Source organism: Schistocerca piceifrons, chromosome 11 (genome assembly GCF_021461385.2).
Source record: "Schistocerca piceifrons isolate TAMUIC-IGC-003096 chromosome 11, iqSchPice1.1, whole genome shotgun sequence".
NCBI lineage: Eukaryota > Metazoa > Arthropoda > Insecta > Orthoptera > Acrididae > Schistocerca > Schistocerca piceifrons.
The window spans coordinates 110,483,166-110,507,463 of NC_060148.1; the positions used below are offsets into that span (position 1 = coordinate 110,483,166).

At 38.1% G+C, this 24,298-nt stretch overlaps 1 long non-coding RNA gene across 1 annotated transcript; it reads left to right on the forward strand.

Moving 5' to 3' along the window:
• Positions 1-2,155: 2,155 nt before the first annotated feature.
• On the forward strand, positions 2,156-20,462 carry LOC124720444. The gene is made up of 3 exons (XR_007006158.1): positions 2,156-2,288; positions 4,227-4,313; positions 20,104-20,462. It is a non-coding gene; the product is annotated as an uncharacterized LOC124720444 (long non-coding RNA).
• The last annotated feature ends 3,836 nt before the right edge of the window (positions 20,463-24,298 follow it).

A 24,298-nucleotide genomic window follows, 5' to 3' on the forward strand; every position in this document is an offset into this window, starting at 1 on the left:
GTTCCAGGCAAAATTTATGAATGTCTATGTTCTTAAATTTATGACAGTTCCTGATGAATGTGGCAACTCCTCCTTTCTCCATTTCTGATCTACAAAAGTGAGATGGTAACCTAAACCTTGTAACACTTAAGACTTCTATACCAGTGGTCACATGATGTTCAGAGAGGCAGATTATGTCAGCTGGGTTTGAAGACTCTAATTCATCTATGCAGATAGTTAATTCATTAATTTTATTTCTCAGTCCTCGAATATTTTGATGCAATAAAGATAGCTGACGTTTCACATTGACTGAGGTAAAATTGGTTGGAGTTAAAATATCTGCTGACAGTTGAAAATTCTTAACCAATGGCTGTTTATGCTGATGTAATAAGCTGGAATTATGTTTTTTGATTTCTTTCTCAAACTGAAGGTTTGTCTCAGTTCTAACTTCTCTTAAAATTTGCTTTCTTTCTGTCCTCCCTACCCTAAAAAAGGGTGTTTTCTGAATCCTATAACCACTAGTATTTTACCACTCATGACAGTGCCTCCCCCCTTTAACTTTCCTGCTATTTCCCCAGCCAATTTACCCTTCCCCTTCCTGTTGAGGTGAAGGCCATGCCTAGTATAATCCCACCTACTGAGAGAATCAACATGAACCGCACCAATGTGTGACCCCGCACCTGACATGAGCAGCCGTTCCAGCTCCAAATTAACTCTCTTGACAGAAGAGTTCAAATGAGGTCAGTCATGGCGCCCAAGAACAGATACAAACTCAACACTTGTATGCTTCGATGCTGATGCAATCTTCGCCAGGTCACCTACTGGTGATCTGTCAATACTGTTACCTGCCCCACCCACTATAACCATGGTGTCTTCCTTAGTGAAAACTTTGTAAAGTGACCCTAAATCCTCTGTCACCTGCTCCAGACCAGCACTAGGTTTAAAAAAAATTGGTGACCTGGTATTCTGATCCTAGTTCATCTTGAAAAAGTTGGCCAACACCTCTTCCATGGGAACTACCTAACAACAACACTTTCTTTCTCTTTACTGATTTCCCTACATTCTTACTTTTCAATTTGCTGCTGAAAGTTAGTTGTGCCCTGTCTACACCTGCAACTGCTTGAGGCTCACCAGCTTCTAACTGAAGCAACAGGTCAAATCTATTTTCCACATTCACCATAAAGCTGTCAGACAAAGATCTAGGCCTGTTCTTCCTGTTGTCTGTTGCCACTTCCCACCTCTCTTTACCCTTCTCCCTCCTTAACCTGTCAAGATCTCCCCTGGCCCTGTCTAACTCAGCCTGAAGGGCGGCAATTTTCCCCTCCTGTTCTAGTATCTTCCTATCTCTACCACAAATCCTACAAAACGACTGATGAGTCCCATTTACTTCCCCTATTCCCACGCCACTACAGTCACCCACATGGAAAAAACTACAGCACCCATCACACCAAAGCCCCGACCTAACAATTCTACGGCAAGTCAAGCACTTTTCACTCATGATAAACGTAATAGTTTATTAAGAATAAGTCAGTTAAATTACAGATAAACACGAAAATATGGTTACACAAATTTGGCCTATGTGCAACTGTGTGTAAACAAAAACAAAAGTGCAAAGTTTCTGAAACAACAACTTAAACTTTACGCTACTTTCCGAAAATACTAGTTAAATAATGAAGAGGTACGATAAGTTAAATTGCTGGAGAGAGTAAGGAACAACTAAACGAAATTCTATAGATTTGCTGCAGCAGAAGGTAAACAGAAAATACGACTGTACGGTCTTTTCGCGTTTTCTGCTATATTACGTAAAGAAAAATGAAACCTTTAATGGTACACTTAAACGGCACAATAATACACCTATTTACCACGTAATCAGTACTAATCTATATGTTTTATAATCGAAAATGACTTATCTTTACGAGAACACCAAAACTCGTGCTAGTCGCCTGGCTGCGGGGATGACTTCCCTAAATCGCTTCACGCAGATGCTAGGACAGTTCTTTTGAAAAGGCACGGCCGACTTCCTTCAGCAACGGGACTGATGACCTCACTGTTTGGCCCCCTCCCCCCAAATTAACCAACAAACGACTTTCATTTTTTTCCTAGCAGATATGCAGCTCTGATTCCAAGAATGACCTCCGTGGTAGGTTATTTCTTCCGCGTTGATTGACTTTGACCACAACAGCAGATGACTGTAGAGTTTAGTAGTTCGTGTCATGCGTTCGTACGGTATTGTGTTGTATTTTCTGTGTAATATATAAGTGGTTTGATGGTGGAGACAGGAAATCACGGAAAGACACATATTGAGTGTGGTACTAAGTCTATACTTAATTTTTATTATCGTTACGGCTAACTGCATCGAATGAAGTAGTTTGCCAATGCCTTGCAATGATGCTATAGCAACTGTTGGTACAATTATTATATTAGTTCAATTTCATTTATTGGGCACATTTGAACGATAAGTTTGTTTCACATTTAATTATTGTATCATCTTTGGCGCTTGTGGTTATGGTTTGAGATAGCCTTAGAATTTCGTAAGTAATTGTTTCAGGTTATGTGTATCAGAACCAAACACTTGTTATTTTCAGTGAGCTTGTGTTTCCGCATTGCGAGCAGGAGGTGACTAGTGTTTAAACAAACATATTAGCGCACATTACGTACCTGTGCTGTTCGGCAATTCCGAAAAATACCAGATCGACGTGTGGGTATGTAATGTGCTTGTTGTTTTCGTTCTGTCCGATAAAATTGCTAAATATTTCCCGTGATTTAGCAAAAGAACCGCCAGAAATTTTGATGCGTTGTCTGTAATTACCGGAAAAGTGTCTATATGCTGTGGTGGTTAGAGAAAGTGAAGGTCAATGTGAAATACTTTGTGATTGACGAAAAAAGGCCCTCATGAAGTTCACACACACGCTGCATTCATATTGTTATATTTACTTGCGTTGTGCATGCGAAGTTCGGTAACAATATTCGTGGAGGAAGGAATAGGGACAGTAAGACTTTACTGTAATCTGATCTGTAGTTCGTCCGGGTTGTAGCGCAAACAGTTGTACTGCCGATACATCAGATTCGTTAGCACACGTTAATACAGAGTATCAGGGATTGGTTATGTTGGTATGAAAGAGAATGCTGTAGAGGGAATTCATTGTGTTGCGTTTTCCATGGATTTTCAATGTGCCTATGTGCTCCATAGTTTAGTAAATAGTGTTAACTGCTGTTTGTAGTAATGTGCACATTTCAATCTGTGGAAGGATATGGGAAATGTAATCGACTCTGTAAGGCCTAATTGGTATGTGTAATTGCCACCGACGAAAGCATCCCAAAACCACAGAACATTGTCATGGGACGCTTATGAGAAAGTAAATTGACTAAGTCTTGTTAGAGGAATTTAATCGTTAAATCTTGACAGTCAAGAAGCATTTATTTTTCTATGCAACGTGCAGGCAGCAGTATGTGTTTTTTAGTGACTGGGTAACGATTGCAGCATTGCTCTATATTGAGTTGATAATGTTGAATATAGATGACTGTATAAGGAAACAGTTGTTAAAAATACATACTAAACTGACTGAAAAAAATAAAGCTCTATTTGTATGGGTGGATTTTCATGTTCTGCTTTTCTGAATACCATGAGCAAATATGGGTTTATAGATTGATTGAAAATGCAGCCAGTATGATTGAGAAATAATTCTTTTCTGTTCTTGCATACGTTGCTAAGAACATAATTATAAACCTCTTACATTATTCTATATATTAAGGAAATTGCAGGATACATTGACAGGCTTCGATATAGCTCGAGACTCATTTTCATCCTTTATTCTTCATACGTAAAATAGTCTGCTGTAAATAGAATTGTCTGGTAAACTCACTTTATCTTAGTTGCTTCACATGACAGTTAGAAATTTATGTGGAAAAAGAAAGATAAGTCAGCTACCATATTCAGAATAAGACTGATTATCACAAGCAAATGCTACTAAGTAACAGCAGTAACTGAAAGTCATTTGTTTCCATTGTGTGGGGGTTTTTGTTTTCTCTCAAATTGAGTTTTGTTTTCCATTAATGACAGTGAGGCTTCAGAGTCCTCATAACCATCAAGTTGTCAATCAGTTCATTTTGTCAGGTTCTTTGTCCCTCAGCCATTTTTAAATTTTTCATATGCATCGACTCATTTGCTGCAGCCAGAAAATACTGCCTGTGCATTATGTCGAATAATGACACTGTAAACATATCACTTTTGCTTTCTTGTTTTTCAGTGGCTTAGGAGGGCAATCATGGACTGCAAGGGAACTAGTTGGGTGAAAAAAGAGAAGAATGAAATATATGCTGAATCAGAATCCTTGGTAAATAGCTTCTTGTGTTTTTTACCATTGTTTCATTAATTTCTTTGTGCAATGTGGTGTGTAAACAAGCAGATTACATGTCCGGTTTGTCACATGAAAAATTTGGTATTGGCTGTTGGTTTTGCTTCTTGACCAAACGAAGTTGACTGTTGGCTGTGCAACATATTTGCAATGGATTGGTGTCTTGTAGTATATGATGCTGCTCTCTAGTATTTGATATGTTTCAAAATTTCTGCAGCTTATTGTTAGTGTGATGTTGGCATCCCAGTAGTCAATGATCACATGTTTGCTGTCAACTAGGAAATTGTCAAATGTTCTTGAGTTGTGACGTTAGCAATCAGTTGTTACAAATTAATTTCCTGCTTTGAGATTTAGTTCAGTGTGTTGTTAATGTCTAGATTTGTTCCTTTTTTAGAAAGAGGTATTATTAATGGATATGATAAAGTAATATATGAGTGAACTCCACTTGCTAGAGTGCAGATGATTTAGCTACTACTGTAGATCAGTTGTATGGTTTGCTGGATGAATTGATCATATGCTGTATTTGTGGTCAATTTTTAAGTTGGCCAGAGTTGCTTTCTCAGACAAGAGGGATATATATGTGGATTTATTGCAAAGACAATATTTGACAGTCTATTCGTCATGGTGCCTGATGGAGAAATCTAAACTCACGACCTACAATATTTTTTTCCTGGTGTATAATTTTTGCTATTTTTCATCTAATTGGTTTTATATCCTCAAAGTTATTGTTAGCAATATTACCGTTCTTGATCTGTTTTTGTTTTGTCAGTAGGTATTCAGAATGTATTAAATATCGGGAAGGGGACCAAGAGTTGTTGATGGAATCCTTTGAGGAGCTTAAATACTATTAAATGAAACAGCAGTTGGTAGTGTAATGTACAACGCTAAAAAGGAAATGGTGGTAATGCCGATACAAAAAGGAAAAAAGGAGTGTTACAGAATGTTGGAATGTTTGCATTGCTCTTTAACCAGTAGATCTTCATATTACCACTCTAAATATTTAGTATCAAATAAATTACTTAAATGTTAATATAATCACAGAGTTAAACTGTGTTGGCTCAAGTATGACAAGTCTGTAACATACAACATATGCTTACAGGTTTGGTGATCATAAAAGAAGTAATTATAGCAGAATGTCACTGTCAGCTTCAGGCAAATTAAAACATGCTGAAGTTACTGTTAGAGCTCACTCCTTGAGTCAGTTTTTTTTTTTAGATTAGCAGGATTTTGAATTTTCCCGTGTGTGGCAATCAATATTTTATGGAAAATTCATTCCTCTATGATTACGTCCCCCAACACCCAAGGCTTTCTGTTACTGAACAGTACCTTTCCCAGTGTCTGACTCTCTCCTAACCTGCAGACCCTTCCTGGTCACCATGACCAACTAGATTCTAACCCACGATTCTCCATTGAAGGCACCGCCTAAAAACAAATCTACAGCACATCAAAGGGCATTTGTATGGCACCATGTTCTGCCAGTTCATTCATATGCCACCCAGAGGATTCCTTTCTAACCACCCAGAATCACAAACCCTTCACCAGATCAAGATTCGTTGATGACATTTTTATGATCTTATTGGTTTGTTTATTGAACCTGATCTGATTAGGTCCATCAGGCCCTCTATTAAACTGGACCACAGTTTCACAAATATTGTACCCTTTTTGTATCATATTTTCCTGAAACTAAGTTTTAATATGACAAATAGTATTACAATGATTTGGGTGTCTCAATTAGCAATGTCAGTGAATAATACTATGAACTAAAAGTTAATACTGGCAGTACTTCTACTACTGCAGTTGATACCACTAGTGGTGCTAGTAGTGGTGGCGATGAAAGAATTTGAAGGAGTGCAAGGTAGGTTTTATTCTGATACAGTGTGTTATGGGGCCCACCTTTACATTGCTATCCCTCTCTCCTTGCCCCGTGCCGCCTCATACCTCACAACCCACCCTAACAGATTCCTCATGCCAAAAGCAGATGGTCATGTCTCAGTTCTTGTAGACAATGGCTCTCTCTCTGTGTGTGTGTGTGTGTGTGTGTGTGTGTGTGTGTGTGTGTGTGTGTGTGTGTGTTTCTATTTCAGAAGAAGGGCTTTGTCCAGAATCTCAATTTTTAACACTCTTTCATTGTACATGCCTGTGAGTCAGTATAGAAAGTAAACGTGCCAATTTCATGTTGATGGGAAAGTGAACTGGGACAAAAAAGTCTGTGGAATATGCTAGACAGAACATATAGTGCTACCTGTATTTGTTTACCAGGCTTAGAATACTAATAGTTTTTGATATCTCTATGACTCTGTTGTTAGCATCAGGAAGAATGGTAAGGAATATGTTGCCAGAACGCAGTTTACAAACAAGTTACCGATAAGTAAATAAAGATTATGGGAGTAGGAAATATGATTCAAAGTAGCAGCATAGGAAAATGTGTAAGATGCTAATAAATTTTCAAATTTCTTGTCATTGATCATTCATATAACTTTCAGATCATTACCATTGAAATGCACCTTGCTGTCACTGAGAAGGCCACTCTGAAAAGAATGAGTCATTTATTCTTTGGAAGTGTCAGACTTAAAATATGTGATAATTTTTTGTAATATATCTAAAATTGTCTTCTTAAAAGAACTCCTGGCAGATTTTTTAAATGGATGAGCAAGTGAACCAACAGGTAATTCTAGAATTTGTGTGACTGTATGAAATTAAGCAGTGTTATGTTATGGCGCAATTTTGGTGAATATAATATAGATTGACTTGATGCACTTGCCCATGCTAGACTACCCTCCACAAACCTCTTAATCTCTGATGACTGTCACCTCCTACAGCCATTTGAACTTGCTTCTTGTCTTCAACCCATAGTGTCCCTCTACACTTCTTACCCTCACATATCCCTCCATTACCAACTTGACTAACCCTAAAAGCCTCAGAATTTGTGCTATTAACAGGTTCCTTGTGTTAGTGAAATTGGTCCCTATGTTCCTCCCTCATTTGTTGTTTCATCTACCCATCAAATCTTCAGCATTCTTCTGTAGCACATTTCAGATGCTTCGATTCTCATCTTGTCTGAATTGCCTATCATTTATGTTTGACTTCCATACAGGGCTGCACTGCAGATATCTTCAGAAAAGACTTCCTAACACTTAAATTTATATTAGATGTGAACAGTCCTCTTTATTAGGCACATGTTCATTGATGTTGCTAGTCTTCACTTAATTTCTTTTTTGCTTCGGTGATTGTCAGTTACTTTGATGCCCAAATAGCATAAGTTGTCTACTACTTTTACTGTCTCATTTTCTAGTCGAAACTCAACATTGCCTGATTTATTTCAGCTAGATTCCATTGGTTTTATTGATGTTTGTCACAGAATCATCCTTTAGTGATGATATCCAATTTTACTCTTCTGAGATTTACCTCCCACACATCCCTTCATTGACAGTTTCAAGATGCCTATTTTGTTTGATAGAACTACATTGTCATTGGTAAACACACAGTTTGCTTTACTTTCTTCCAGATTTCCTTCGTGTCTTCATCGTACAGAGTGCATATAAGATGTAGGCTACAAGCCTGTCTTATTTCCTACTCAATGCTTCCCTTTCATGTTTGTAAAGTCTTACAACTGGTGTCTGGTTTCTGTGAAAGTTGCAAACAAACTTTTGCTTCCTGTCTATTTATTCTGCTGCTGCCCAAATTCCAAAGGGTACAGTCAACTCCACATTCTCAAAAGCATTTCAGTAAACCTGCAAAAGCTGTAAACACAATTTTGTTTTCATTTAACTCATCTTCTAAGGTAAGCCATAGTATCAGTATTGCCTTGTGTTACATGTTTCTGGTACCCAAAGTGATCTTATGTAAAATTAACCCTCTAAAAGCTTTTCCATTCTTACAAGCATGTCATATTAATCTGACAATATTCACACCTGTTAGTACCTGCCTTTCTTCAAATTTGAATTATTACATTCTGGTTGATGTATGACTGGATGTCAACTATCTCATATCTTGCACAAAAGTGGAATAATTTTGTCATGGATGGCTTTCCCATGTATCCCAATAATTCTGAGGGAATGTCATCAACTGCAATGGCCTTGTTACTACTTCGCTCTTTCTGTGCTGTATCAAATTCTGGTCATGTTATGATATTTCCAGTCATATCTGCAACTACTTCCCATTTTGGAGCAAGTTTGTTCCCCTTTGCCTTACAACCATTCTTGTTTAGCCATATTGCATCTTCTGTCAACATCATTCCAGTAATGTCTGTATCCCCTTTTGTCTGCTTAAATAGCTACATGTTTGTATTTTCTCTTTGCATCAATTAAATTCAGTGTCTCATGAGTTATGAAGGTGTTCCTACTAGGCCATACTTTTTACCTATGTTTCCTCCTGCCTTCACTGTTTCATCTCAAAGCTGCCTATTCATCACCCAGTGTATACGTACCCTCTATTTATCACTTTTTGCCTAATGCTCATTTTCAGACCATCAATGAGTTTTAGTTCATTCAAGTTTATCCAAATCCCTTGTACTTAAATTCTACTTTTACCATTTCTTCAAAATTACTCTGCAGTTAATAAAAACAACTCTAGCCAGAGTCCACATCTATCACTGGAAATGTTTTGTAGTTTACATTCCTGTTTCGAAATCTTTGTTTTTGACATTACATAATCTGTTTGAAACCTTTTGGTTTCTCTATGTTATTCCACATACACAAGCTTCTTTCATGATACTTCAAAAAAGTGTTTGCGGTGACTAATTCATGCAATGTGCAAAATTCTACCAGGTGGCTTCCCCCTTTGTCATTTGTGCCATTGGATGTTCTCTTAACTATTTTGCATGCTGTTCCTACTACTGAATTTCATTACCTTCTAGAATTGGTTTTCATCTTCCTTAGATATTGAATAATTACTCATCAAACTTTTCCTATTCCATTATTCTGCTGGTCTGGTTGCCATACAAATTTCTACCATTGTTGTATTTTCTTCATGGCTATTTCAGCTATGGTAATTCAGTGACATTGCTGTTGATAATAGCTTACTCATGTTCCTATTTTCTTGCTCATTACTAGGGCTCTCCGTGCATGATACCTATTTGATTTTTTGTTGATACTCTTGTACTGATCTGACCAGAAGTCCTGTCCTTTCTGCCACTGCACTTCAGTTCGTACTACAACTGAATACAACCTATCCATTTTTACTATTTAAAGTCTCTAACCTTCCTAGGCTGTTGTTGTTGTCTCTCTCTCTCTCTCTCTCTCTCTCTCTCTCTCTCTCTCTCTCTCTCTCTCTCTGTGTGTGTGTGTGTGTGTGTGTGTGTGTGTGTGTGTGTGTGTGTGTGTGTGTGTGTGTGTGTGTAGGGGCAGGGAGGGGGGGTTTGAGGTTCTCGGGCGCTAAACAGCATGGTCAACTGGTTTCGTGCCTCTCTCCATACTACCCTATCCTGTGCAAGTTTCTTCATCTCAAAGTATGTATTGCAGTCTACATCCTTCTGAATCTGCTCAGTGTATTCATCTCTTGGTCTCCCTCTTTGATTTTTACCCTCCACACTGCCCTCCTATACTACATTGGGGATCCATTGATGCCTCAGAACATGTCCTACCAACCGACTTCTAGTCAAGTTGTGCCACAAATTCATGATCTCCCTGATTCTATTCAGTATCTCCTCAGATGGTAGAGCACTTGCCCGCGAAAGGCAAAGGACCCGAGTTCGAGTCTCGGTCAGGCACACAGTTTTGATCTGCCAGGAAGTTTCAACTCCTCATTAGTTACATGATCTACCCATCTAATCTTCAGCATTCTTCTGTAGCACCACATTTCAAAAGCTTCTGTTTCCTTACACACACACACACACACACACACACACACACACACACACACACACACACACACACACACGTGCAGAGAGCTGAGACCACATTGCCAAGCTGTGGTCTCAGCTCTCTGAGACTGCGATCATGCGAGTGTGTGAGGGTGCACGTGTCTACTGCTGACAAAGGCCTTAATTGTGTGAATCTTTTTTATTGTGCCTATCACGACTCAGCATCTCCGCTATATGGTGAGTAGCAACTTTCCTTCTCTGGTATTGTTACATTCCATCCTGGGTTTTCCATTGTTTGATGTTTGCTTCTATTCTATTCTTGTTTAAACTGTTCGTCGTCTGTGTCGTCCACTTCCATACAAGACTACACTCCATACAAATACTTTCAGAAAAGACTTCCTGACACTTAAATCTATACTTGATGTTAACAAATTTGTCTTCTCGAGAAAAGCTTTACTTGCTATTGCCATCCTACATTTTATAATCCTGTCTACTTTGACCATCATCAGTTATTTTGCTCCCCAAATAGGAAAACTCATGTACTACTTTGTGTCTCATTTTCTAATCTAAACCCCTCAGCATCACTGATTTAACTCGACTACATTCCATTATCTTCATCTCGCTTTTGTTTATGTTCATCTTCTATTCTCCTTTCAAGAAAATGTCTCTGACAAAATTACAATGTCATCGGCGAACCTCAAAATTTTTATTTCTTCTCCATGGATTTTAATTTCTGCTTCAAATTTTTCTTTTGTTTTCTGAACTGCTTGCTCAGTATACAGATTCAATACCACCAGTGATAGGCTACAACCCTGTCTCACTCCCTTCCCAACCGCTCTTTCCCTTTCATGCCCCTTGACTCTTATAACTGCCATCAGGTTAGTGTACAAATTGTAAATAGCCTTTTGTTCTCTGTTTGACCTCTGCAACCTTCATAATTTGAGAGAGAGTATTAAAGTCAACATTATCCAAAGGTTTCCCTAAGTCTACAAATGCTAGAAATATAGGTTTGCCTTTCCTTAATCTGTGTTCTAAGACAAGTTGTAGGGTCGGTATTGCCTTAAGTTTACAAACATTTCTATGGAATCCAAACTGGTATTTCCCAAAGTCAACTTCTACCAGTTTTTCTATTCATCTGTAATGTATTCATGTTTGTATTTTGCAGCCATGACTTACCAAACTGATAGTTTGGTAATTTTCACGTCTAGTTTGGTAATTTTCACGTCTGTCAACACCTTCTTTCTTTGGGATTGGAATTATTATATTCTTCTTGAGGTCTGAGGGTATTTCACCTATCTCCTACATCCTACTCACCACATGGTAGAGTTCTATCAGGTCTGGCTCTTCGAAGGCTATCAGTAGTTCTAATGGAATGTTGTATACTTGCAGGGCCTTGTTTCCACTCGGGTCTTTCATGGCTTTATCAAACTTGTCACACAGTATCATTTCTCCCATTTCATCTTCATCTACATCATGTTCTATTTCCATATATTGCCCTCCAGTACATCGCCCTTCTATAGACACTCTATATAATCCTTCCACATTTCTGCTTTCTCTTGTTTGCTTAGAACTGGTTTTCTGTCTGAGCTCTTGATATTCATGCAAGTGCTTCTCTTTTCTGTAAAGGTCTCTCTAATTTTCCTGTAGGCGGTATTTATCTTACCCCCTAGTGATATATACTTACCCTACTAAGGTATGTAATACTCCACACTCAGACATATAGAGTGCCTGTCCTGCTTTTCCTGATAACATCCTCCTGAGTAGCTTCTGCCTGAAGATCTGAATGGGGAATTATTTTACCTCCAGAATATTTTGCCTAAGATAATTTTGTACAGTAGAGCTGCATGCTCTTGAGAAGAAAAAAAACAAACATAGCTGCAGTTTACCTTTGCTTTCATCCACTTGCAGTATTGGCACAGGAAGTTGGTTAATGCTACAAGGCCAGGTCAGTTGATCATCCAGACCATTGCTCCTGCAACTGCTGAAACGGCTTTTGCCTCTCTTGAGGAACCATGTGTTAGCTTGATTTCTCCTCAGATAATACGTATTCGTGTTTGCACTTAACTGTTTTCAGTATCGTTCACATGCCAGCAACCCTACCTTGGCAGTGTCCGTGGTTCGTTTGGGGTGGGGACTGTGCACTATTGTTTAAAGTGCTGTCTTGGAGCAGAAGAAATAGTTTTAGCATGTATATTTGTAGAATTACTTAGTTATCTGTATGAACATAAATAACAATTCTGTGATACTGTATTGGTACACATACAAACAAACAGATGAAAACTGTTGCTATGTCTTAGATATGAGGCTGTAACTCCTGGTTTCAGGATCAGTTACTTTAACAATTACCCTAACCAAGCATGCCTCCAGGGCTGCCAAGGGGATGTCACTTGTGTGTCCTCATAGATTTTCATCTTAGGTTCAGGATTTTAAGGTCAGTGACCAGCCAATAATTTTGTAAAGCAGTATGACACAGTTCTCCATAGAAGTAGAAACAAGAAATACATTTGGCAGTTGGGTGATTTGTGAGTGCTGGTAAGTATAAAAAATTTATTATTCAGTTGTTTGTAGATGAGTGCATAGGATAACAATATAATAATCATAAAATTGGTGGTTCAGATAACACTGATTGCTACCAGTTCTTTTAGTTTTATTTACATTCCATATGTAAAACAAATGGTAATTTTAATTCATGCTGGACCATACTTTATTAAAAAGTTATTTTTAATTATAAGTTACATAAAATGCAAGTATTGTTGAAAAATTACAATTTGGTACAATAATGTAGAGCATCAAATTGAAAAGAAAGAAATCTCACAGAAATGTATCAAAATTTTTGTTTTAATATGTCGAATGTTGAAAAAAAGTAATCTTTACTAAACCGTTACAATTAAGTATTTGTTAAATTTGCAAGTTGTTAGTAGACATGGAAGTTTTTGAAAATTAGTAGTACTTACTAGAGGATTCGAACCAGCAGCTTTTTCATTAAGGTACTTTTGTGCTATAGTCTCAATTACCAGCAATTGTGTTAATAATTAGGAAATATTTTGTAGTTGACAGAACTCAGAAATCTTCTGATCTTCAATGTCAAATTTTTGTAGTTTGGTAACTGCGTAGTGCTGGTTTAGGGAATTGATGTTCCAGCACTAAACTCCAAATATTCTAAATCTGAAGGAAATTAAAGAGGATGATATGAAAGATACTGTTTTCAGTCAAGTTCTTATTGTTGCAGGGATGTGCCCATAATGGTTAAGGTGATAGCCCATAAAATGCAAGAAATCCTGGTTTAACTCATCAGTGCAGCCAAAATAAATTTTTACGTCTGCTGTTACATAGACGATTCTCTAATATTAGGCAGTCATTGGATCTAATTGTGAATGTTTCTGATCAGCTTAAATCATCTGGTATTCAAAATTGTATTGGCTGACTGCATTGCAGCAGAATTGTGAGTGAATAGATCAATTGATTTTACTTGATCAATGTCTGTAGGATCCATTTTTATTCTTGCAGAGGAACTGCTTTCTTTCTAAAATCATATAGACAAAATTATCTGCTGTTCAGGTCTTTAGCTCCAAACATGTTTCCTGTGCCTCTTCTTACAAACTGAAATGACCTGTGCATTTTTATATTCCCATGAAAAGCCAGTGTTCCATAAAGTAACACTTCAATTGCCAGAGGTTGTTCTGCAAGTTCCACTTGTCTTATTTAATCTGATGGCTGCCACTTCAGGTCTAGTGGTCTACTGTGTAGAAAGTTTGGTTTTTCCTTCTCCCTCCTGTCCCCACCTTAGTCAATTATGTATCTGTCATTTTAGTATCCATGTTGCAGCCAAAAATGTGAAATGCATTTTTATGTTCTTTAGTGGAGAAACTTTGTAAGGCAAAGCATTGTAATTGACTTTTGTGGTACTGTCTTCTGTTTTGCTACCATGTGCATCATTGTCAACTTGCCTTTGTAGAGTTGTCTTTGATCCATTTTCTAACATTTTTGTTCAGAAGTTCTGGGGTTTTCATTTTTTGTTTCATGTTTTGCAAGATATGATCTTGCTTATAAATTAATGGAAGGCTTCTTATATAGGCTGTCTTGGTGGTTCTCATATGTTCAACTTTTGGTTGGCCATGGGGATTCAGGGGATTTAGCTTCATTTGTATTTGCTGTACAGATATCTCCTGTCATGTAACTATGTAATGTTGTTAACATTTGCAGGTCCTCACTGTATTCCACAACATTCCCCATGCTGGGTGTATTGGCTGTTACATCATGTTTGATCACCTTACCAGGTTTGTTAGGCAGAAGTATCTTCCTATCTTTCAGAATTTGTTTTTAACAGTAGCAATCTGTGATGCTTCAGTAGTCCAGTGCTCATGTTCCAATCTCTGTATTTAGAGAATTTATTATTTTGGGCATGTTTATTGCTAACAGAATAAATATTTTCCTGTTGTGTGTGTTTTCTAAACAGTTGCACAGGCTAATTGTTGGAAACATGTTTTGTAGATTTTCACAGGAATTTTTGTTCTCACAGCTGTGCTAATGTCACAGGATGTGATTTTGAGATGAATGAGTTCAGATTGTCCTCTGGAAATTTAGATCTGTGTTTTACATGGATTCTCTAAATTTCTTCAATTAAATGGATGGACAGCTCCTGATAAAATGGCATGGCTCATGTTGCGTATATTTGCTCAACCTCATGTCATGTTGTACTTTATTGATGCAATTTTCCTCACATCTTTCTCCCCCACCTGAAGGCATGCATCTTCAGTTATGTAGCTGACAAGTATATATATCCCTTCACTGCAGTATGATAGAGAAATTCGATTTGTATACAATATTTACCAGAGTATATCTTAAGCATTAATCTGCTATGATGGGTGGATGTTGGAACTCAAATGGTTTTTTTTTCCACATCACATTTCACACTTTAAAATTATTTTTTCCTCACATTTGATTCTTATCTGCATACAGATTTCAAATTTCAGTAACATGCAATGAGATAAATGCAGATTTATCTCATTGTACAGTACTGATTTTTCAAGATAATAAATGTATTACTGCCTGTGTTCTGTGGTGCATCTTTCCAATGGGTGCTGTGTATGGAATATCAGATTTTGTAGCTAATCATTTCTATTTTTCCTTCCAGTATTGTGTGTATAATGCCACTGTTAGTTAATGAAACTATGGATCTGGTCTTGAGTGTTTACACACTTTTCTAAGAGTAAGAGGATTGCTTCTTGAATGGGTGTGAGGCTACAAATTCAAGTGTTCTGGGTTCAGTCCCAAGCATCATCTGTCACTTTTTCACATTGAAATTGTCTATGTGGAAAATGACAGTTTTCATTCAGTTTCCATTCCAGTGTGATGCTCTAGGTCCTCATGTAACTTACTATGTCAGTGAGTTCAGAAGTTGCACCACAAAATTTCATGTCCATTTCGTAGAACTCCATTCACAAGCTATAATTCTTTTCTTTACTGAAAACAATGTTTATATTCCTGTGTCAATCACTATTTATGATCACTTGGGTTTGACACTAAGTTGGAACTTCTCTCTCCCTCCTCTGCCTGTGCCACAGTGAAGGCTCCAATAAGAATATTTTTAGATTTTATGATGACCTCAGCTCCTTATTTTCTGACCTGTGTTATTCAGTGGAAGGTGATAGGGTACCTCCGCAAAGCCCATGAGGGCACTATGGTCAAAAAGGAACTAAACAAGTAGCAGGTTACATGCAGAATGCATTTTTTAGGTTAGAAACCCACCTGTAAAGACAATAAGCAGGTAAATGCAGATCTAAGTGTGTGTCACCTAATTTTGGTACTGAGGCATACCACATCCAGTAAGACAATGCCTAATAGAGCACTAAGATGTTAATAATTAACTACAGGTTGATGAAAGCTTTATTTTTACTTTGGGTTTTCATTTGTTTTTGTGACATTTGACATGTATTTTCCTCAGTACCAAAATTAAGTGATGCACACTTAGATCTGCATTTACCTGCTTATTGTCTTTACAGGTGGTTTTCTAACCTGAAAAATGCATTCTGCATGTAACCTGCTACTTGTTTAGTTCCTTCTTGACCATAGTGCCCTCACGGGCTTTGCGGAGGTACCCTATCACCTTCCACTGAATAACACAGGTCAGAAAATAAGGAGCTGAGGTCATCATAAAATCAAAAAATATTCTTATTGGAGCCTTCACTGTGGCACAGGCAGAGGAGGGAGAGAGAAGTTCCAGTTTAGTGTCAAACCCAAGTGATCATAAATAGTGATTGACACAGAAATATAAACATTGTTTTCAGTAAAGAAAAGAATTATAGCTTGTGAGTGGAGTTCTACGAAATGGACATGAAATTTTGTGGTGCAACAAAATTGCTTCATAGGTAGGGATTTGGTGATTGGCCAACCAAACTCACAGAAACATAATTTAGTTGCAGATGATAATCTATCAGTATGTAGAAAGATATAGAGGATCATATATAAACTAGAAATGTAGAAAACTTAGGTAATAGTGAAAAGACATAAACTGTTATGAGATCTAATTTTGTTAGGCTCATTATTACTTGAAACATGTAGCTGAATAAAAGTACTCACTGATGATGGCAGAAAAATGCTGAAACATTTTTGGGCATTTATAAACAAAAAGTTTGCATAACAGGTGGATCTTAAATTCCAGCAATTGTAGTATACATTACTCAAACTCACCATTGGAATACCACATCTGAGATGGAACCTTGGCGAACACAAGATGTTGACATGTGTCTTATGCCCTGTACTTTTATACTCAACACATTATTTTATTTTTCCAATCTTGTTACATAAATAACTCAGAGTTGCTAGTATCATTTGTTGGAAAAATGATGTAGCGGTATGCATCACTTCTCCACAGTGGCATGTGTCACCACATTTCCTCATATTGGTGTGTATCACTACACAAGGGTGCTGTGTGTCTCTCACTCTTCTGACACTGAATTTCACAGTGAAGAGCAACCCCTCACTGCTTGGTTGGATGCTGCAGTGAGGCATTCTTGAGGTCCAAATAAGCGAGTTGCATTGGTTTGTGTGTCCAATCAACAGTAATTTGCTCATCATGCAGCCAGTACCCTCCCTTTCCTTTTGACTGAAGACAAACCAGCAAGGTCAAGAACACTGGAAAGCTTATGGGCCTGTGGCATCTTGACGGGAACCAGGGGCCTCTGTCATTCCTTAGTCCTAGCCATGGAGACCTGGTAAGTGCAGGTACTTTAGATGGACATACGTTACCTTGAAATGGCTTTTATGTGCCCCCATTAACAACATAGTTCCTCAAGTCGTCAACTCCTGTGGACAGGTTTATTAGCTAAACTTCACAAACAGTGCTCCAAGTACTGCACTAGTTTATGGTAGAAAGTAGATATTTCTATCATGTCTCTGGACCAATTTGTTGGCAGCCAATGGGAGGATATTACATTATAGACAGTGCACAGCTGTTAACCAGCTCAGTCCTGCCATTAACATACAAACTAATCATTTTGTGGATGGTCTTTACTTCACAGCATGCTTTTGGTACATGTTGACAATTCTGCTAATGTAATATAATCATATACGTGTCTATACAGAACACATGTGCAACTTTGATTTTGAAATTTTATTAATTTTATCTGATACACAATCCTGGTTTTGGTGAGTGGTATTGTCTGCATAGTCCTATCTTTATGTTCTTCTGCTGCTTACAAGAGGTTCTTGTATTGGGGTGTAGAGCAGTGTTCACTGCCTCTCTTCAAATACTATTAACAGCTTTCTCTCAGAGATGGATCTATGTTGTGACAAACTGATATATAGCCTTCTCTGAGGTTTAGGTTAGCCTCGAAACTGACACTTTTCCCTTATTTCCTGGTTTTGTCCACAGTCCTGCTGGATACAAATCAATATCGGAAAGAAAAGTGCAAATATAATTGATGAAAACCCAGTGTTACATTGTTCCTTTTTTTTGTTTGGCCACTGCAAACAGGCTTTTTCCCTGAAAATTCACTTTGATCCCACTCTAACATCTGATATGTCAAGGTAGTTGTTAGATTAAACACTGTGTTTGTCTTTCCATTGAATTAAAAATATGTCATTGGCTACACAAATCGGCTGTTCAGCCATCATAACTTCCCATTACGGCCTGCAACAAGTGTTACCAATATACACTTGTGGTTGGAGAGGGGATGGCCCATGAAAAAGTTGTACCAACTTATCTTGGATTGTCATATTTTCCTCGAGGGTTGCAGATCTATAACTTCATTTCCTGTCTGAGGTGTTTTTTAACTTTATAAATAAATAGAACTTTGCAAAGAACTTACGTGGCTTCTATGTGCAAAATAGTAGTGAGATGCATTGAACTAGCTTGCTGCATCAGTGTTTCCACATTTACACTGGGGAAAAACAAAGTGCCATCTTCAAACTTGCAGCTGTCAAGACATGTACTTGACACAGTCATCTACATTGTGCCATGACTCACCCCACACTACTGTCAACAGTAGTTTCCTTATTGTGGTGGTTTGTGACATTATTCCATGGTGTCAAAAGACCCCTGTGTCATAACTATAATGTGTCATATGAACCAAATTACGTTTCATGTAATTGAAAGTTCTGCTCTCAGCCGATTGTAATGGATACATTCAAATGCCCAAATGATATTTGGAGTTTCTCATAAATGGCCAGTTCTGTTTTCTTGCAGATTCTATTTATACCATATTGATTGAAATAGGCTGAAAGGGGGCTGGAAGGACTGGAACCATCCAAAAATAAAATTAACTTAAATTCCAAAATTAAAATCAAGAAATGCTATTGTGATGTGTCAAGTGATTCGATGTGAATTCCATTTCAAAAAGTGATAGTTCTGACTTCCAATAAATATTAGTAATATCAGGTCCAATATCTAAAAAGGAAACAAAGTGAATATTAGCATTATACAGTAAGAGCTTACACAGTAAAAATAAGTTAAATAGCAGGGTGGAGGAATAGAATTTAAAGCTAATCAAATACTATAACAGAAAGCTTTAAAACTAACGTTTGTTTTGTAAAATTTTATGTTTCGCTTTGTAAGGAGTTAGCATCTGAACCAGTATTTTACATGTAATAAGAGAGCTTGCAGTTTATCTTGGACTTATGGAATGAGTGGAGAGCTCAATAGAAGCCATTGACCACATCACACTTCACCAAACATTTTGCAGACAATTGGCCAGGTTCTCTCACTCCTGCACACTTCAAACACGAAAGGTTCTCTATTTGGCTTCATTCATACAGCACACAGTTCAGTTTAGTAATGTTACTGGAGTTTCTCAGTCATGCAATTGCAAATATCGTAATAATAATTCATGTTGGCACCTACATAAACACTGTGAGTAATCAACATCTTCCATTCATTAGCAAATACAGTGCATTTCTGAGCAGATAAATTTATTCAATTCCTCACAATAATGAATAAATGATGCAGTAAAACAGTAGAGATTCTAAGGTTTGTCACATAGTATAATTTGCTTAATGATACACAGAAATGTCTGCCTGCTTACACAAATCCTGATGTGCTCAGTGCCTTGTGTCAATGCTGGTGACTGGGACCATCTCTGGCAGAGTTGCCTCAAATCAAATTACAATGGTGGCACACTATTTAAATGTTTAAATAATGCATGAAATGGGATGACAGTGGTATTGGTGAAAAGTAGAAAATTACCATGATATTTTACATGGCGTGTGTATTTTTTTCCATGAAATGAAATGGTATTACATTAGTGCAATTTTTTTTATGAGCCAACTATCCACAATAACATGTCTCCCTTGCAAAATGAGCGAAATTATAAATGAGAAAAATATCGTGTGTGTGTGTGTGTGTGTGTGTGTGTGTGTGTGTGTGTGTGTGTGTGTGTGTGTGTGTTAGCTTTTTAGCCCCACATGATGTGTAACCATCAATCAAGTGCAAGGGACAGAAGCTTTGAATATGCCATTCTTTCTTTTTTTCAGTTTCTTGAAGGTCCGCTTAAGATTGTAACGCCTAGTCTTCATATAAAGCAAGACCTAGAACTGAAACAGGAGGATGGCATTGAGCGTGATGTAAGTTTTCACATCGGTGATGCATTGTGCATGAAGTACTGTATGAATATCATGAAATGAAATGCATTGGGTGCAGTAAATTTCAGTTATCATAAATGATGAAACATTAAAACCTAGGATATTAGCACTCCTTCAGAATCTTTATAGAATTTCAATTGACTGTAGGTATATTGTTCGGTTGTGTGTAATGGTATTTGAATGAAACTTGTAGGAAACATAGTTTATTAACTGTAACCCATGGTAATATTATTTTACATATAAAAAATGAATGCCTCAAATTCGTTCTTGGAACAAATGTACCAAAGATGACTTCCTTGCAGCAGCTGTCAAATTGTCTCTGTCAGAGTTCTATAATAGAAAAGATGTAAGAGGTAAAGCAATGAACTGTAAGCAGTATGTTATCAGATAAGTATTGTATTTGTCATACTATTTCTTTTCGCTGAAGTATTTAATGAAAACAAACGGCATTACTGGAATTGTTTGCTCTGTGTAAAGACAATGGGTTTATCCAGTATGCATGGCATAAATTTACAGTGTAATGGAACATTGCTTATCCCAAACTGCTTGCAAAGAAAAAACATTGAGATAGCAAGAATTTTTGTGAACAGCATTGAATTTAGTACATTATGGTGATAGTCTGAAATTCCATATTAGTTTAACTATCACCATAGTGTACTAAATTTAATGCTGATAGTTTCTCAGGTCTCCAGCCACATGGTAGCATTGATATCACATGATGTTTCACGAAGTGTTATATTACCCATGTTTTGGCGTAGTGTCAAGATTCGTGGGGAGTGGGCTATTTATATGTGCCATCACCCCCCTCTGCTAGACCTCAGGTGGCTGCGGTGGTGGGGATGGTGGCCGCATTCGGTTCTCGGTGTAAGCATTATGTCTGTGTCCACAGCAGAGGGCGTTGACGGTCATGCTTCTGATGGATTTCCACTATCGCAGGGTTCCATGCTGCGCTGAGTTGGTATCCATCATATCTGTTGACGAGATTGTCATGAATCCTTATTTTTGTGGATTGCTTGATAATGCTTTCCCAGAAGCCAGATGCTCAGCACAGTACTTTCGTGTTTTCGAAGTTGAAGGTGTGTTCTTCATTTATGCTGTGTTCTTCTGTGGCTAATTTTTCTGTGTGGCCTAGTTGCACTTATCTGATATGATCTCCGCAGCATTTAGATATACAGTGCTGTGTTTGCCCAAAGTATTGTTTTCCGCGTTTGCATGGTATGCTATATATACTCCTGGTGTGTTAAGGTTCAGCGGATCTTTGGTAGAACCTAGGAGCTCCCTGGTCTTTGATGGTGGTCGGAGAATGGTTTTGATATTGTATTTGCCCAGAAGTCGTGCAATTTTGACCAGGAGCAGAACCGTGTATGGAAGGAATGCAAGACGTTCGTCTCCTTCTTCATCATCATCTTTTTCAGGGGTTCGCTCTGCTTCCTTCTGTTAAGTGCTCTGTTGATCTGAGTTTCACTGTAGCCATTTTGGTGGAAGACTTCCCTCAGGTGTTAATGCTCGGATGGTAGGCTGTCTTTGTCACAGATGGCACGCACTCTATGTACCAGGATGGTCAGTACTGTTTGTCTTTGTGCTGGATGGTGGCAGCTTGTTGTATGAAGGTATAGGTCTGTGTGTCTTCTTCCTGTGTACTGCATGACCTAGTGAACCATCTGCCTTCCTCTTAATTAAAATATCAAGGATGGGATCCAGCCATTTTCCTCCATTTACATTGTAAATTTGATGTTCAGATGGATGTTGTTGAGGTATTCCAGAAAATCATCTAGCACCTGTTTGCCATGTCTGCACATGACAGAAGTGTCATCGACATATTGGAAGAAGTGCTTTGGTTTCTGTCTGGCAGTTTGAAGGGCCACCTCCTCGAAATGTTCCATATAGAGGTTTGCAATCACAGGAGCCTGTGGGGAGCCCATGGCCACACCATCAATCTGTTCGAAGAATTCCCCGTGGCACTGAAAGTATGTGGTTGTTAGTGCATGTTTGAAGAGCCTGACTGTTTGTGTTTCGAAGTGCTGGGCTAAAAGTGCCAAGGAGTGTTGAAGGGGCACTTTTGTGAAAAGCAACATCACATTGAAGCTCATGAGTAGGTCCTCCATTTGTAGTCACATGTCCCTGAGTATTTTTACGAATTTGGCCGAATTTCTCACATGGTGGCTGCAGGCCTCCACAAGGGGTTAGAGCAGTGTTTTTAGGCATTTAGCAAGTCCGTAACAGTGATAGTTGATGGAGTCTACAATTGGTCCAGAGGTACCCCTTCCTTATGGATTTTAGGGAGTCCATAGAGGCTTGGTATTGCTGGTGCTCTGAGGTACAGTTGCTTCTTCATTGGCTCAGGTAAGTCAGATTTCTTCAGCAGAGCTGTCGTCTTTCTACTTATCGTCGGGGTTGGATCCTTCTTCAGCCTCTTGTAGGCCTCATCTTGTAGCAGCAGGTTTTCTGCTGGTACTCGGCAGTGCTTAATAGCATTGTAGCATTCCCTTTGTCTGCTAGTAGGATTGTTGTATCATGGTCATTTCTAAGGGACCAAAGAGCTGCTCGTTCTTCTGCAGATATGTTATTTTTAGGCAATTGAAATCTGTTGATTATTCTGGAAGTTTCCCATGTGACTTCCTCTGCTTCCTCCTTGAGAAGCCCTAGTACTGCTTCTTCCACGCCACTGATAATGTCTCATTTCGAGTTTGTTCTGGGGATGGGGGCAAAATTCAGTCCTTTCTTGAGGACTGCGATGGTGTCAGCAGCCAGTTCTTTTCCAGTCAAATTGACCATGGCTCTGGTGTCATTCATCTCCTTTTTTGTGAAAAACATTGCAAGATATCAATGCTACCACCTGGCTGGAGACCCGAGAAACCTTCAACAACAGTTTACGCCGGGAAAGCCTACAGTTAAATTTAATGCTATTTACAAAAATTTGCAATACTTAGTAGAAATCTATGTTTTGTAACGGTATCCAGCTCTGTGGACTAAGTTCAGTTGTGGTGAGTATTAGAATTTTTACCGGGTAGATGTTATTGGAAAATGAAAAAGAACAGAACTCTCACATTTCAGATTTGGGATTAGAGAATGCTACTGAAAATTAAGTGAACTTAGAGGGGATATGGAGTCCTCAGCAGAACAGTCGAGGAAAGAAAGTACGGAAAATGCTGACGAAAAGAAGGGACAGGATGATAGGATAAGTGTTAAGACATGAGGTAGTGAACTAGTCAGATATGTTTCCTTCTCACTTGGGGAAAAATGCTACTATTACACATATCATATAGGAACTTTAAATGTAGTTAATCTTGTTATGTAGTCAATTGTGGAACCTCATCAAGCACTGGCAACTCTAAACTAGTAGATAAAGAAGTGCTTTTTGGATGGATATATCTTGCAAAATAATTGTGGCAACAAAATAGGAGGCATTAGAGCTAATATAGATGCTTCCTGGCAATTGTTCTCCCCAAACACCACCTTCAAATAGAATAGGAAATGGTGAAGTAATGGATGTAGTGGTATCAGAAGTACCCTCTGGCATGCACCATTAGGTGACTAGTCTAGTGTAGATGTAGGTGTACAAAGAATCAGATGTTAATAGGCAGGGATATGGACTACAATCACACATTTATTACGAGACACATTTGGGAGAGATTATGAGAGAATAAGGAACCCATTTCTTAAAGATCACAGTACTCAAAATGATTGCACAGCACTGCGAGTGTGTTGAAAAACATCATTGTCGTTGTCCAAGTGCATTCAACATAATACTTGAGAAATTAACAGTGATATATTGAATGGGAGAATCTGTGCTTGGCACAGTCATGGCAAATTCCAGAACTAAAAAGGTTATCTGTAGCATGTATGAAAGTTGGTCTGTAGAGCATTATCCGAGGAAACAGATGTGGTGGTTCTTCCTTCCGGAGTAATGCAGTGTGTGCCATTTCATACTGAATTTCATGTTTGCCACCATTGAGAACTGTTGACACATGGGTACAAGCGACAGCTGAATGTAAAGCACTATAGCATTAGTACATCAGTAACTTTGAAATTGTGAAAATGATTGTGTGTAAAATCACAATCTCCAGTAAAATTAAAACTGAGGCAT